The sequence below is a fragment of the Melopsittacus undulatus genome, chromosome 3 (genome assembly GCF_012275295.1).
Source record: "Melopsittacus undulatus isolate bMelUnd1 chromosome 3, bMelUnd1.mat.Z, whole genome shotgun sequence".
NCBI classification, from domain to species: domain Eukaryota; kingdom Metazoa; phylum Chordata; class Aves; order Psittaciformes; family Psittaculidae; genus Melopsittacus; species Melopsittacus undulatus.
In genome coordinates, this window is record NC_047529.1 from 73,212,103 (window position 1) to 73,224,823 (window position 12,721).

Below are 12,721 nucleotides of genomic sequence, written 5' to 3' on the forward strand. Positions count from 1 at the left end.
CTGGCACGGCACGGCAGCACATGTTACTACAGGTCTCGGCCGGGGCCGACGGGGAAACCCCTTCTGTAGGGACAGGACCGCTGCATGGGGCCGGGCCGGTGCCCCGCAGCGGGTCCCTGCGGGTCCTGGCGAACCCTCCCTATTTCCGGGGGTTTCCCTGGCACGGATCAGGACAAGCAGGAGGAGGCCGATTGCGCTGATTTATCTCTAAAAGAAGCCTGCGGGGCAAAGGGAACGTGGTTTAATCAGGGAAAACGGAACCCATTGCAGATGGCTACTGTAACTGGGATGCCTGTAACTGGGAACAGCCCCGATCTCCCAGGTTTCCTGCCCGGCACCCTACAACCAAAGCGGCTAGCTGCCCCCCAAAAAAGTTCTGGGGAATCTGAACTTTATGCTGTTTCTCCTGCTCCCATCAAAACCAACCCTGTCCTGACAAGGTTTAGTATTTCCTAGAGGCCTTCTGAGCCAGGTTTTAAACAGTGTGTCTTGTATTCCAGGGCACAGAATTTTACTGCCTCAGAAATTACATTTCCCTCTCAGTTCTCCATTACGTTAATTGTTGCCATGTTACTAGATTTCTGGATTTAATTACAGCTATTTACAAGTATATTTAGAGCTAGTATGAAGAGGCCGCAACTCGTTCCAGTTGGATTCTAGTTATGCAAACAGGGATGAATTGGCTGTCACAGGAATGAAATGAACTGAGCAAGGGGAGTTGAAGGGTTAGGAAAACAGTTGCTTTTTAGGATGCAATTTAACGGGGAACTGAAGTACATGCTTCAGTCCATCCCTATTCAGGCCCACATTCAGAAAAGCAATTAGTCACTTAATTAACTTCAAGCACACAGGCTGTTAAGCATGTGTCTAAGTGGTTTGCTGAAAAGGATAGCATTAAAAGCATGCTTAAAATTAAGTACATATGCTCATCAAATTTCCTTGCCAGCTAAGGACACTTTGCAATCATAATGGACTGAATGCAGCAGTGACAGAATAACATCATTTGGAATTACAGGAAGGTCAGACTTGGTCAGTGGATTTCTGTCCTTTGAGATAAGGAGGAATTAAGCTTGCAAGCAAATAAGAAATCAGACAGGTACTGTGGAGTACCACCGCTGCACACTGAAATGGCACTGTGGGTAGGGCACGTACAGATATCTATGAGAGCAAGATATATCTTTTGCATCTCATTAACATTCTCAGGAATGTCTCTTAAAATTTTTCTTCTTCAGTACAGAAGGGAGAAATCCAAATGGGAATGTTTCTGCCCTTAAAAAAAAAAAAAAAAGAAAAAAAAAGGAGCTGCTTGGGTTTTATGTTTTTAGTGTTTAGAAGAGCTTACATTTCAAAGAAAAATTGCTCAAAATCAGAAAGAAGAGTTTTCCTAAGAAAGATATTCAAGGCAATACTTTTTTTTTTCCATCAAAGCTTGTAATTTCTCTCCAGATTGTTCTGGGAGAAATATTTTTATTTAATGAAACAGGCATTCCATTAAAAAAATAAACCCACGCTAATTTTCCTTAAGTCCTATTTTTCACTTCTACTAATTAATAACCAGAAAGAATAAAAAAAAGAGCACTGGAACACACTGTCCCTTTTGCCTTCTCATCCTAATTTGGGCATTGCAACCCCCAGAAGAGCTTTGACAAGAAAAAAAATCCCAATTCACAAATCAAAATGAGGTCAGTTGAGGCGGAGGATCCTGTGTATTTTCTAAAATTATGTGGATACCTCCAGGCGCTGATGAAAAATGATCCCAGTTCCTGAAAACGTAACGAGTGTTAGCATGGGTGTACATGCTTGCCTGGGAGCTGGGGTGCAACTGCTTCAATGCCTGCCTCTATCCCTGCAAAAGCTTGTCCCATGGCTGCCCTGGGCTGGGGAATGCACAGGGAAAGGACTGTTCAGCCTTGGCTGTGGGGGCCAGGCAATCCCTCTGCAGCACTGGGGCTCAGAAGCCCACAGCCATGCCAGGACTTGGAGCATGTGGACAGGATGGTGGCTACTTTCTTGCTCTCTGTTGGAGGCAGGGTCTGACCCATTGGAATTCTCCCCACAGGGGTGACTATAAGATGAAGGGGTCTGGGTTTATTTCTGCCCCCTCACCTGAGGTTCCCTGACAAGGAGAAGGAGGTGGCCCTGTGGCCAGGGGCTATCTGGCTTAAGGGTACCATCAGAGCCTGTACAGCTGCAAAGGAAACAAAGAGAGGATCAAGAGGGAGAGACTAAATTCATGGAAACCCCACCTGGCTCACAGAGACACTGAAATGAAAACTGCTCAGTAATGTTTGCCATTTTGTTGGCTTTCCCTCCGCCTCCACAGTACTCACAGTATTTTATCAAACTGCTATGAGACCTGTGAGGTCTCTGATGAACTTTGTTTCAAACACATTAGCCCACCTTGATTATGGCCAGTCATCTGACACTTAGACCTGACGAATAGCTTTGGCTAAAATTAGTTCTTCTTGCAATTTGCAGTTATGTCAGAAGACACCTCTGATAGCAGAACTATGTTCCCCCGTGGAGCAGATGCTTCAGCTCCTCAGCATGGAGCTTTAACCTCTGCTGAGATGGATCTTCATGTACATCTTCAGCAAATGAAAATAATGTATGTATTTTGCTGGAATATCAGAAACTGGAGAGGGACTTCTTACAAGGGCAGGTAGCGACAGCACAAGTGGGAATGGCTTTAAGCTGAAAGAGGGGAGATTTAGATTAGATATTAGTAAGAAGTTCCTCACTATGAGGGTGCTGAGACACTGTAACAGGTTACCCAGAGAAGCTGTGGCTGCCCCATCCCTGGCAATGTTCAAGGCCAGGTTGGATGGGGCTTTGAGCAATCTGCTCTAGTGGGAGGTGTCCCTGCCCACGGCAGTGGGGTTGGAACTGGATGATCTGTAAGGTCTCTTCCAACCCAAACCATCCTATGATTCTGTGAAACTAAATGCTGATATACTCAGTCTCATATCTGAAAAAAAAAAAATCACATTTTACTCCACCCATGTCTATGTTATTTGTTTTAGCAAATTCCTGATTGTAAGAACACAGATACTGCAACTCATAACTTACAATTATTTCCCTAAGCTGCTGAGATTTTGGTCATAGACCTTTGTAGCCTTTTATTAACACATTTGCTATCAAGTGTAACTTGTGGTGTTAATAAATGTAACCATAGTTCCAAAGACAGACCCTGACTTTGGGGGAAGGCTAATTTGCTCATACCTATTAACTGGCAACACAGTACAACAAACTCAGTGTCTGAGTCTCATCTGCCTTACCACTGTCTTCAGATTCACAGATTCGAACAGGCAGGTCAAGAACTGGGTCCTACCACTGTGATTCCTGGCTTTGCTACCAGCAACAAAATCAGACTGTTAGCAGGTTGCCCAGATTTACAGATATCTTTCTGCTGCCACTTTATCCATGGGCACACTGAAAGGTCAAAACTGCATGGTGCACCCGTAGAAGGTAGAAGCGCTTGCCAGTGGCATTCACATTCATTGCTAGCATGATTATTTAGGTCACAAATCCCAAACATTAATAATGGTTCAATGCCCATGTTGTCCCAGTTGGTCATACTTGGGATCCCCTGTGGTCACTTAACATTGTGCATTCATCTACAAAGTCAGACAATTTCACAATTCCTGAGACATGTAGTAATACTATCTTGGATTCTCAGGAGATTTCCAGCCCTACTGAACATTTCCCCAAACTTTTATGGAAAGCACAAGGTTCAAAATCAAGGGAACAAACGTCATTCTAGTTCAAAAATTACTCAAAAGTATGTTTTCTTTTGTTAATGAGTAACATGGGAAGCTTTTCCTTCTCAGATGGTAAGCAAAGAAGTCAGAAAGCATATGAGATCTAATAGCTCTGAATAGTCCCAAGATAAGTTCAGAAGTCTGATAGTTCTCATTATATTGTCTTCCATTTCTTCTCTGCATTCCATGGGAAATTCTTAGGATCATCCCCTTGCCTGAAAGGTACCATGTTTCTGGTGGCACCAAAAATGAAAGTTGTGTTTTGGTAGGAAAACCAGTTTGTGGTTTATTTAATACAATAGTGGTCATGTCTGTGGTTGGTGTACAAGGCCACCTTGAGTCAAAAGGATTTTTACATATATTTTTCATGTAGGTCTCAGACACGCACACAGAGACACAAAGACACACAAGTATGTTCCTTCTTGAAATTACTTATTCTGCAAGGCAGGGGCTGTCAAGACTTTGCAACTTTCATGAAAATGTAATCATTTAGTGCTATCAAAGCGTATTTGTGTTTAGACTAACAAGATTAATTTATAACCAGAACATGTTTATAAAATATTCTTTACAAGGAAAAGAGGTTCTCAACAGGTCCTTAAAACTTTTTGTATGTTCTTCCTCTGATGATGGTAATGGGGGAATCCAGGAGACAAGTAATTGCCTTTTCCCCTGTAAGTGGTGAAATCTACTAGAGAATTTCAACAATGTGAAAAAAACCCGACTGTCTCTAAGGAAAGTGCTGAAACAGAGGCTGTGTTTTCACCATCTTGTAAAGCTGGCTAAAAGCACTCAGTATTGAAATACTACTACAGGTCTGCAGCTCAAGCCAAAAGGAGTGGTTACGAAGATACAGGACAAAAGTTTTTTTTTCTTTCTTTTTGAAAAAGTTTGGGATGTGAAGAAGAAAATGATATTCTCTCTTCTAAGCTTCTTTTTTTTTTCTTTTTTTCTATGGAGAGAATAAGGGAAAATATTCAGTCTCTTTGTTTCTTATAAGAAAAGAGAGAATATGAAAGCTGTGTTAATGACCCAACCTGAGGACATGGATTTGTGATTGAATGGATCTGCTTTGCTGAGTCTTAACAGAAATTGCTTGATTCTTCACTATGGACTACTAGGGCTACTATACTGAATCACAACAAGATTATGATGAATGCAGTTTTTCACGTAACAAAATATATTAATTCTACTTTTAAATTTTACCTCTTTTAACAACTATGAAGTAGTCTGGGAACCTTTCTAGATGTGAGACCTTAAAGAAGTATACCATGTAGCTACTTCTTAGTTTGAGAGATGTTCAGAGAGCTATATGTTAAAGCAGAAGGCCTCTACCACTTCACATGTGGTTATTTCATCCCCTGACCCTTTCCATCCATGTGACAGACCCACACAGAGAATGTCCCTGGTGGCTCATGGTGAGTCTCGTGGGAGTTTAAATGGTTGCGAGTTACACTTTTTTGTCCTTTAGTATCTTCAGGAGAAATCACATTTAAATTTGTGCTGCTATTTTTGTGAGAGTTGTTTGCAATGGAAAGAGGAGTTTACCGTGTACTTTTGTGCTCTACTGTAGACATAAAAAGAAGTATCAAACTTCCACTGCTTATTGGCAAACTAGAAACAGAAATATTGAAGGGGAAGTCCAAGACACTTTCTTCCCCTCCCTTCAAAGTCATTACTTCATAGCCTGCATGAACAAATGATCTTTAGAGAGACAGTCAGTGATTTACCCAATGCCGAAAGCACATCTCCCCAGTGTGCTCACAGAAAAGTCACAAAAACTGGAGCGTATTTTGTAGTGGTACCCTGCAGTGCCAGAAGACTGAACTTTGAACACTGCATGTTCCTGCTTTCTGAAAGCTCAGCCTTTCAGAAACACATGGTCCTTCCTACACATTTTCTAGATTTGATTTTACCAAGGAAAAAAAATCATTATATTTGCTCTCCTGTACAGCAGAGTGTTTTAAATGAAAACATTCTTCCAAGTCCTTTTTATGTAACTGACTTGGAGCTACATAATATAAATAAATAGCTATCGCCATATCCTGAAATCTCTACAGCTCTAAGCAGGTTCAGTCCTGCCATCTCACACTGAGACAGGTGATCTTCACTCTTCTTGGCACACAGAGGTGCATGGGAGTGGAGTTAGTCATGAGCCTACACCCATGCCAGGCTGAAATGGGTGACAAAACTTCCGGGGATTGCAGCAAAGCAGTGTAAAACTCTAAACACCCGGTGAGATGATATTATCTGTGACCATAGGGCAACCACAGCAGTGGGAGATAAGAAGCATTCCTAAGGCTGTAACCGTTCACCATGATGGTTAAAAAGGAAAAGGAAGAAAATTATTATACGTCTGGAGAAGAACTGAGTGAGACTGGGTAGCCAAAGTGCAGGCACAGAAAATCCTTCGGACTCTGACAAGCAAATGCTGGGGTATGAGTCCCTGCTAGGTGTGCAGGAGTAAGGGTCTATTTACTGCCCTGTTGCCCCAGCTCACAGCTGGCTTATTAGCTTTTATTGCCTGGCATGCTAGCTTAAGCCAGGAAAGTAGAGGTACAGACATCTCTGCATGGGGAGAGAAAGAGGGAGGATGGTGTTAAACCACCACAGTTGGCAGTGTGAGTCAGAGACCTGTGGCTTTGACAGCCATCCACCTTTGCATGCTGTAAATGAACTCTGGATTTAATGCCTCCTCTTCTGATTTGCATAACCAAGAGGATTAAGGGCAGCACTGGGGATGGAGAGCAGGCATTAGTCTTCTCATGGATCTGCAAACAGAGAAGTTAACTGCTTCAAAATAATCTGCTGGTATTAGACTGGGGATATGAAACTCCCCAAACCCTCTTCTCTTTTTTTCCCACAGCCTTTGGGATTACATTCTGCCCCTATGTGGTGCCAGAGAAAGCCACCTCTTCTCCAAGGTGGGCACTCTTATGTACTCTTATGCTGTGGTCAGTGGTTGCTCTGATGCTTATGCAAAAAAGGCTTTCTTAGGCATTTGATAACATAGTGCTTTCTTGTGTTTTATGCTGTGCCCATGTCATATGTATTAGTTCTGAGGTTTCTAGGAAAAAGCAACTGTCAGTAGCAAAATCCCAGCACACTGGGAGGCACTCTGGCTCTTCTCTCGCACCAGAAAGTATTAAGAGTTCAGCATGGAGAAGGGCTGGGTTGGTTAACTCCTGCAAGCAGCTTGGGAAGGGTAACTTGCAGGCTTCTTAGGAGTTTCTGAGCTGTACTTTTTTGATGGTGGGGGACAAGCTGGAAGACTTTCAGTTTTCTAAAGCTGTCACAATGCTGGTAAGGCTCAGTTGGCACAAAAAGCTTCAGAAAGCCCCTGAAGGGGCTCTGGGCTTTTCTGCTCTCATCTGGGAACTTGCCCTGTAACTGGACTCCTTAATATTCAGTAAAAGTGCAGCCATCTTGACATCTCCTGAGTCTGAATTCAATATCTGACATAAGGATTTAGCTTTCAGAAACAGACTGGAAAACCAGTATGGAGCCTGGAAGTCAAGCACTGATCCTGGGATCAGTCTCTGCAGAGGATGCAGGCAATGGCTCATCATATCATCTGGTGTCTCCATGGTGCTCATGTTGAACTTTCTCAGAGGAATTACAGTTACTCAGAGTGGATGGGAACAATGCTTAACTCATCCTGACCAAACTATTGTCCAGTCTAAAATAATGATGTTTCTTATCAAGGAACTACTATCTGAAAACAAACTATTGGCAAACTAAAAAGTGCCTTTCCTATTTCTGCATCCAATACAAAGTTATACTGCCATATCATGACCTAGCTTCCTCAGCTAGCATGTGTACTTTGATGCTGTTTTGGGCTGTTGCTTAGATACTCAAAATTTTTGTGTGGAGGCTTGTGTTTCCTAACAGCATTTTCCTTATTTCTGTTTCTTTCCATATGTCATCCAGACAGAGAAGAGAAAGATCGAAGTACATTTTCAAATGGGCAATCACAGAGTGTTTCTCACAGCTGAAATATGGCTGAAGAGTTGATTCTGTGTTCAGCAAGAGGTTCCCCAAACTTTTCCAGGAGTTGCTGGCAGTTGGCAGAAGAGGCTGAAGCAAATCAGAGCAGCAAGTGGCCATTTAGAGGCAGGGATGAGAGCAGTGAGTGCTGGCCAAGTGCTCAGGAAAGCCACGCTGTAACTGCACAGACAGCCAACACTGCTTGCTCAGCTTGCACTGCTTCCAGGGATGCCTGCAGGACCCTGTGGCCAGGATACAAGGCCCACATGTGAGTACATCTCTGTGCCATACAGCATGTGCAAGCCCATGGATGTAGAGGAAAGAGCTGAAGCTTCATGCCATGGGGATGAGCTGGGCAGGGGGTAATGTGAGAACTCTTGAAAACTAGCCCCATCCAGCCACATGGCTTTGGTCATAGCTTGGAGCTGAGGCAGCTGTTCTTTGTGCAGCATCAGAGAAGCAACAGTCTCAGACCTTCATTTCAACAGGCTGGCGAATAGTGGGAATTAAATAATTTCTCCCTCTCTCCCTGAACCTCTGGAAAATTCACTTTAGTTCACCTGTGCTCATGTTTCTGCTGTTGCTCCCCATGCCTTCATTCAGCAAAGACACTTCAGGCTTATTTGGAAACCTGTTGAGTGAAAATGTTTTAAAAATCCTTACAGCTCTTTTCCTCACCCAGGCTGGGATGATTGAGGGTGACACAAAACCACCCAGAAGAGAGGGCTAGGTGTGACGATGGCCCTGGATCCATGAAAAGACTGTAGAAATCCAGGCTGGCTGCTGCCTGCATATGCACGGCAACAAAACACAGTTTTCCCCCAGTTCTGAGAATTTCTGAGCCAGCTTTGAAGGCAACTGACTGGTCTGACCATTTCACCTGGATCACAGGCTTTTACTGTCTTCACTTTTTTTTTAGAAAAAATTATATTTTCTCTAGGTGAGACACAGACAAAAGGTCAGCTGCGGTGCTAGTGCAGCAAAAGAGTTGATGAACCTGCCATTGCATCCCCCATGTCTAAAATGACTTGTGGTCAAAGGTGCTCACCTTTGAGTCTGTCCTGCTATAATATGGGGGCCATATCTGTATGAAAATAGTTTTGCTTTGGTAGCATGTTCTGTTAACAGGATCATGGGGGAGAACCATAAAACATTTTCTTTCCCTTTGATATTTGTGACTGTGGAATATCTCTGCTATAGACAGTAAAACAATAATAGTAATGTTGAGCATGGGGCAAACAAATAGCAAACCCGAGATTTCTCCCCACAGGCTACATGGGCTTGCAAAACTCAGCCAGACATGCTTGGCCAGCACCTGCATGCTGGCTTTGTTGTTGCTGGTGTAGACGGAGTCAATCAAACTTGCAGAGAGCTGGTTTGCAACTGGACAAGGGCTTCAGACACTCAGCAAAGAGCCCCATCTCAGGTTACAGCAATCAGGCGTCTCTCCTCAGGTGTGTGATGTTCAAAGGCCTGAGAGTCCTGGACTTTCCCAGCAGATTCCTCTGGAATGTAAATAGTCTTCAAATCCCCCACCAGGTGCCAGCAGGCTCCTTGGGGTTGCTGAAGGGGAAGTCCTCATGACATACTCTAAATAATAATAATAATAATAATAATAATAATAATAATAATAATGTTGATGATGATGATGATTGAGATGTTGGGGGAGTTTTGCCTCGAGGAAGGATGCTAGTTCAGGAAGAAGCAGTGGCTGTCACTGAGGAATGTTATTCAGAACAGGTCAATTTAAAATAGGATTTGCTGGATATCGGTAAAATATCTGCTCAGAATTCTAGTTGGTGGTGTTATAAAAATTTACCGCAAACCGGGTTTTGTCCCAATTGATTTTATTCACAATTGATTAGAAATTTAAGAGAGGCAATAAGCAAACAGCGCTGGGTGCGCAGGGGAGTCTCCGCTCCACCAGCAACGCACACCGGGATCTTTGGAGTACAGTCTCTTATACTTCTCAGTCTTGGGTTTTAGCCAATCCTGTTGTCTTCTTTACCCGAATGTCGACGTGGCCCCTTTCCTTTGTTCTTTTCTTGTTTGCTGGGGTCTTTCTCCGGTGAAGATGTTGCTGAATTTTCTTAGTAATGTATTAACAGAAAAATGCTTACAAGCTTAACCGTAGTCTTAACATTTTGTTCTATACCTTATAAGGTTATTTGCCTAGTACTCAAGTTTGCAATATCCTGTAACAAAATGTATCTCTTGGTTATCTAACCTCCTTAGGCCAGTCAAACCGTTAAACGGAAGCCCCCTTTGAAAAACAAAGCGATTGATTAGGAGAGATTATCCCCTTTGTTTCTCCTTATTGACAGGAGCACTTATGATAATCACGGTCACAAAGGAGGGCTGGTTTCACACAGAGTACAATGGCGACAAGGACGCCTAAATTCCTGACACGAATCATTCCTATATATTTCACAGTGGTGCATTGACAAAACAGAGGAATGTTTCTGCTGGCTTGGAGTGAAAATGTTGAAACAGATGTTTTAAATTAAGATCCTGGCACTGCAGATAATGAGCACCTCAAACTACATTTGTGTGCACTTCGGAGATACTAGAGAAGTTGCACACAACAACTTTGGCTCTTTTTTGACCTCACAGATAGACAAGAGGACTGGTATCAGTTCTGTCCCTGCCTTCCTGGATAACCTTGAGCAAGCTGCTTCATCTTTCATGCTGCAGTTTCCCCAGATGCAAAACCAGTGTGTCTGCTATGGGCCTCTTTCATGGAGTAAGCCGTGGAGGGAGCTGCGCATGACAATTTATAAAGCACAGCCCTGAAAATGTGAATACTGGCATCATTCCCACAAGATGGAACAGCACACTGAAGGTGACAGGCAGCAAAGGACAGGGCTTATGGGGGAAGTCCTTGACAGCTTGGATACCTGTTATCCCCATGACACACTGCCAGAAAGGTACATTGGCTGCTGATAAAATATTCCTTAGGAAATTATTTTAATTTCTTTACTGCAAACCTCACCAAGTGTCTGTGTCTTTAAATCATATGTATGTTGTTCTTGTCTCTTCCTTTTTTCATTTTCATTCCCTCTCCAAGTGTTTTCTCTGGGCCTCCTGACTACTTCTGCCCTACCTCTCCCCTCTGCACCAACTTCTCCTTTTTCCAGTCTCTTCCAGTTTGCTCCTCCCTCCACCAGCAGCCCTTCTGAGCCAGATGTCACTTTCACAGCACTCCATGGCCACTCCAACCAGCTGGTTGGGGGTTCCTGTTGCTAGACTATCCCTCTATGGGGAGCACACAGGGGGCATTGGATGATGGATGAGCAGACAATGGTCCTACAAATGGAACTCTTTAGCCAAACATGGCTACTCATCAGTAGAACATCACTGGTGGAGAACTGGGGATGGCCTGAGTCCCACTGAAGTGCCATGACCCATCTGGAACCACCTGGCAGTAACAGCCCCCCTACTTCTCCTGCCCTCCAACCCATCCTGTCATAGGGACATCCAGAACAGTGGGGTGATAGCTGAGGCCCTGGTCTTGGGGCAGGAGGCAGTGCAGCCCTGATGGCAACAGGAGATCTCCAAAAGTGGATCCAGGAAGGCTGCCTGGCCTGGGTACCCATCCTAGGCTAGGCAGGGCAGGCAATGGGAAATCACCCAGTCTGTACCAAAGGCATATTGCTGCTCCCTCGGGACATGTGCTATGGGGGAAGTCATGCCAGCACTGCTGCTGAGGCAGGGGTTGAGCTGGTGGGGCAGGCAAGGTTTGAAGAGGTCCAGAGAAATGCTGGACCCACCAGTTTGCCTCATTGACACAGAACAGCAGGTATGCTCCTTGTCTGCTGTTGCTGGTGTCCACATGCATGGGGCAGCTCCGTGAAAGTGAGGTTCTGAAAATGCTGTCAGGGATGTGTTCTCTTTCCCCCCTTTTTTCTTAATGTAAGTGAGAGTTCTTTGTTGCCAAACAAAAACACAACAGAAAAGTGGGCATGAAGGGACAGAGCAGGAAGCATGTGGCATGCCATGATGGGACTTGATACAAACTTTCTATTTTTAAAGTGGATTAATATAATCCTAAAAAAATGTTATGAATTATCTCCTTGCTCTCCTTAAAAACATCCTGTTTTTATGGGCAGCAGAACAGGCTGGTCCTTTGGCACCTAACAATGATACTGCATTACCAGATCCCAGATATATCCTGTCTCTGGCAAATACAGAGTCCATGCCAAGATCGGAGCCTGTTCCTAACCAAAGCTCCTTCTGCCTGTGCTACAGAAGGCATTTCATTTCCTGAGACACAGGCACCTGAAGCAAAGGCTTCTAGTCAACAGGAGAATGAAAGTTCTAGACATTCAGAATTACAATTGGAGGAGCTGGAGGAAGGAAAATTGTATCAGCATGAGGTCCATCCAAGAGATAAAGTTATTTAAATGATATGTACATGGAGAAAGATCAAAGCCTCTTTCTGTGATGAATAACTGTGAGTCACACAGCTGGGAGATGCAAAGAAATTACTCTACCTAGCTAGCTATCACCTGTTAGCCAGAAAGAAAGCATTTCTTTACATTTACTTTAAGGTACCCATTTTGTTCCACAAATGTTTAAAGTACTATCCTGTAGCAATCAAATGGCAGGTGAAGTAGAAGAGGAGCAGCATGCCCTTGACTGACCTGGGTTCAGCTGTAAGAGTTATTTTTCTCCTTCTTGGTAGCTGGTCCAGTGCTGTGTTTTGGCTTTAGTCTGAGAGCAGTGCAGATAACACACCGATGCTTTAGTTGTGCTGAAGTAGTGCTTACCCTGATCAAGGATTTTTCAGTCTCATGATCTGCCCAGGCAGGAGGGGAAGCCGTGAGGGAACAGACACAGGACACCTGACCCAAAATAGCCAAAGGGGTATTCCATACCACAGCACATTGTGCCCAGTGTGTGGACTTGGCAGAGTTACCTGGAATAGCACATTGCTGCTCAGATCAGGCTGGTTATTGGTCAGCAGTTGGTGAGCA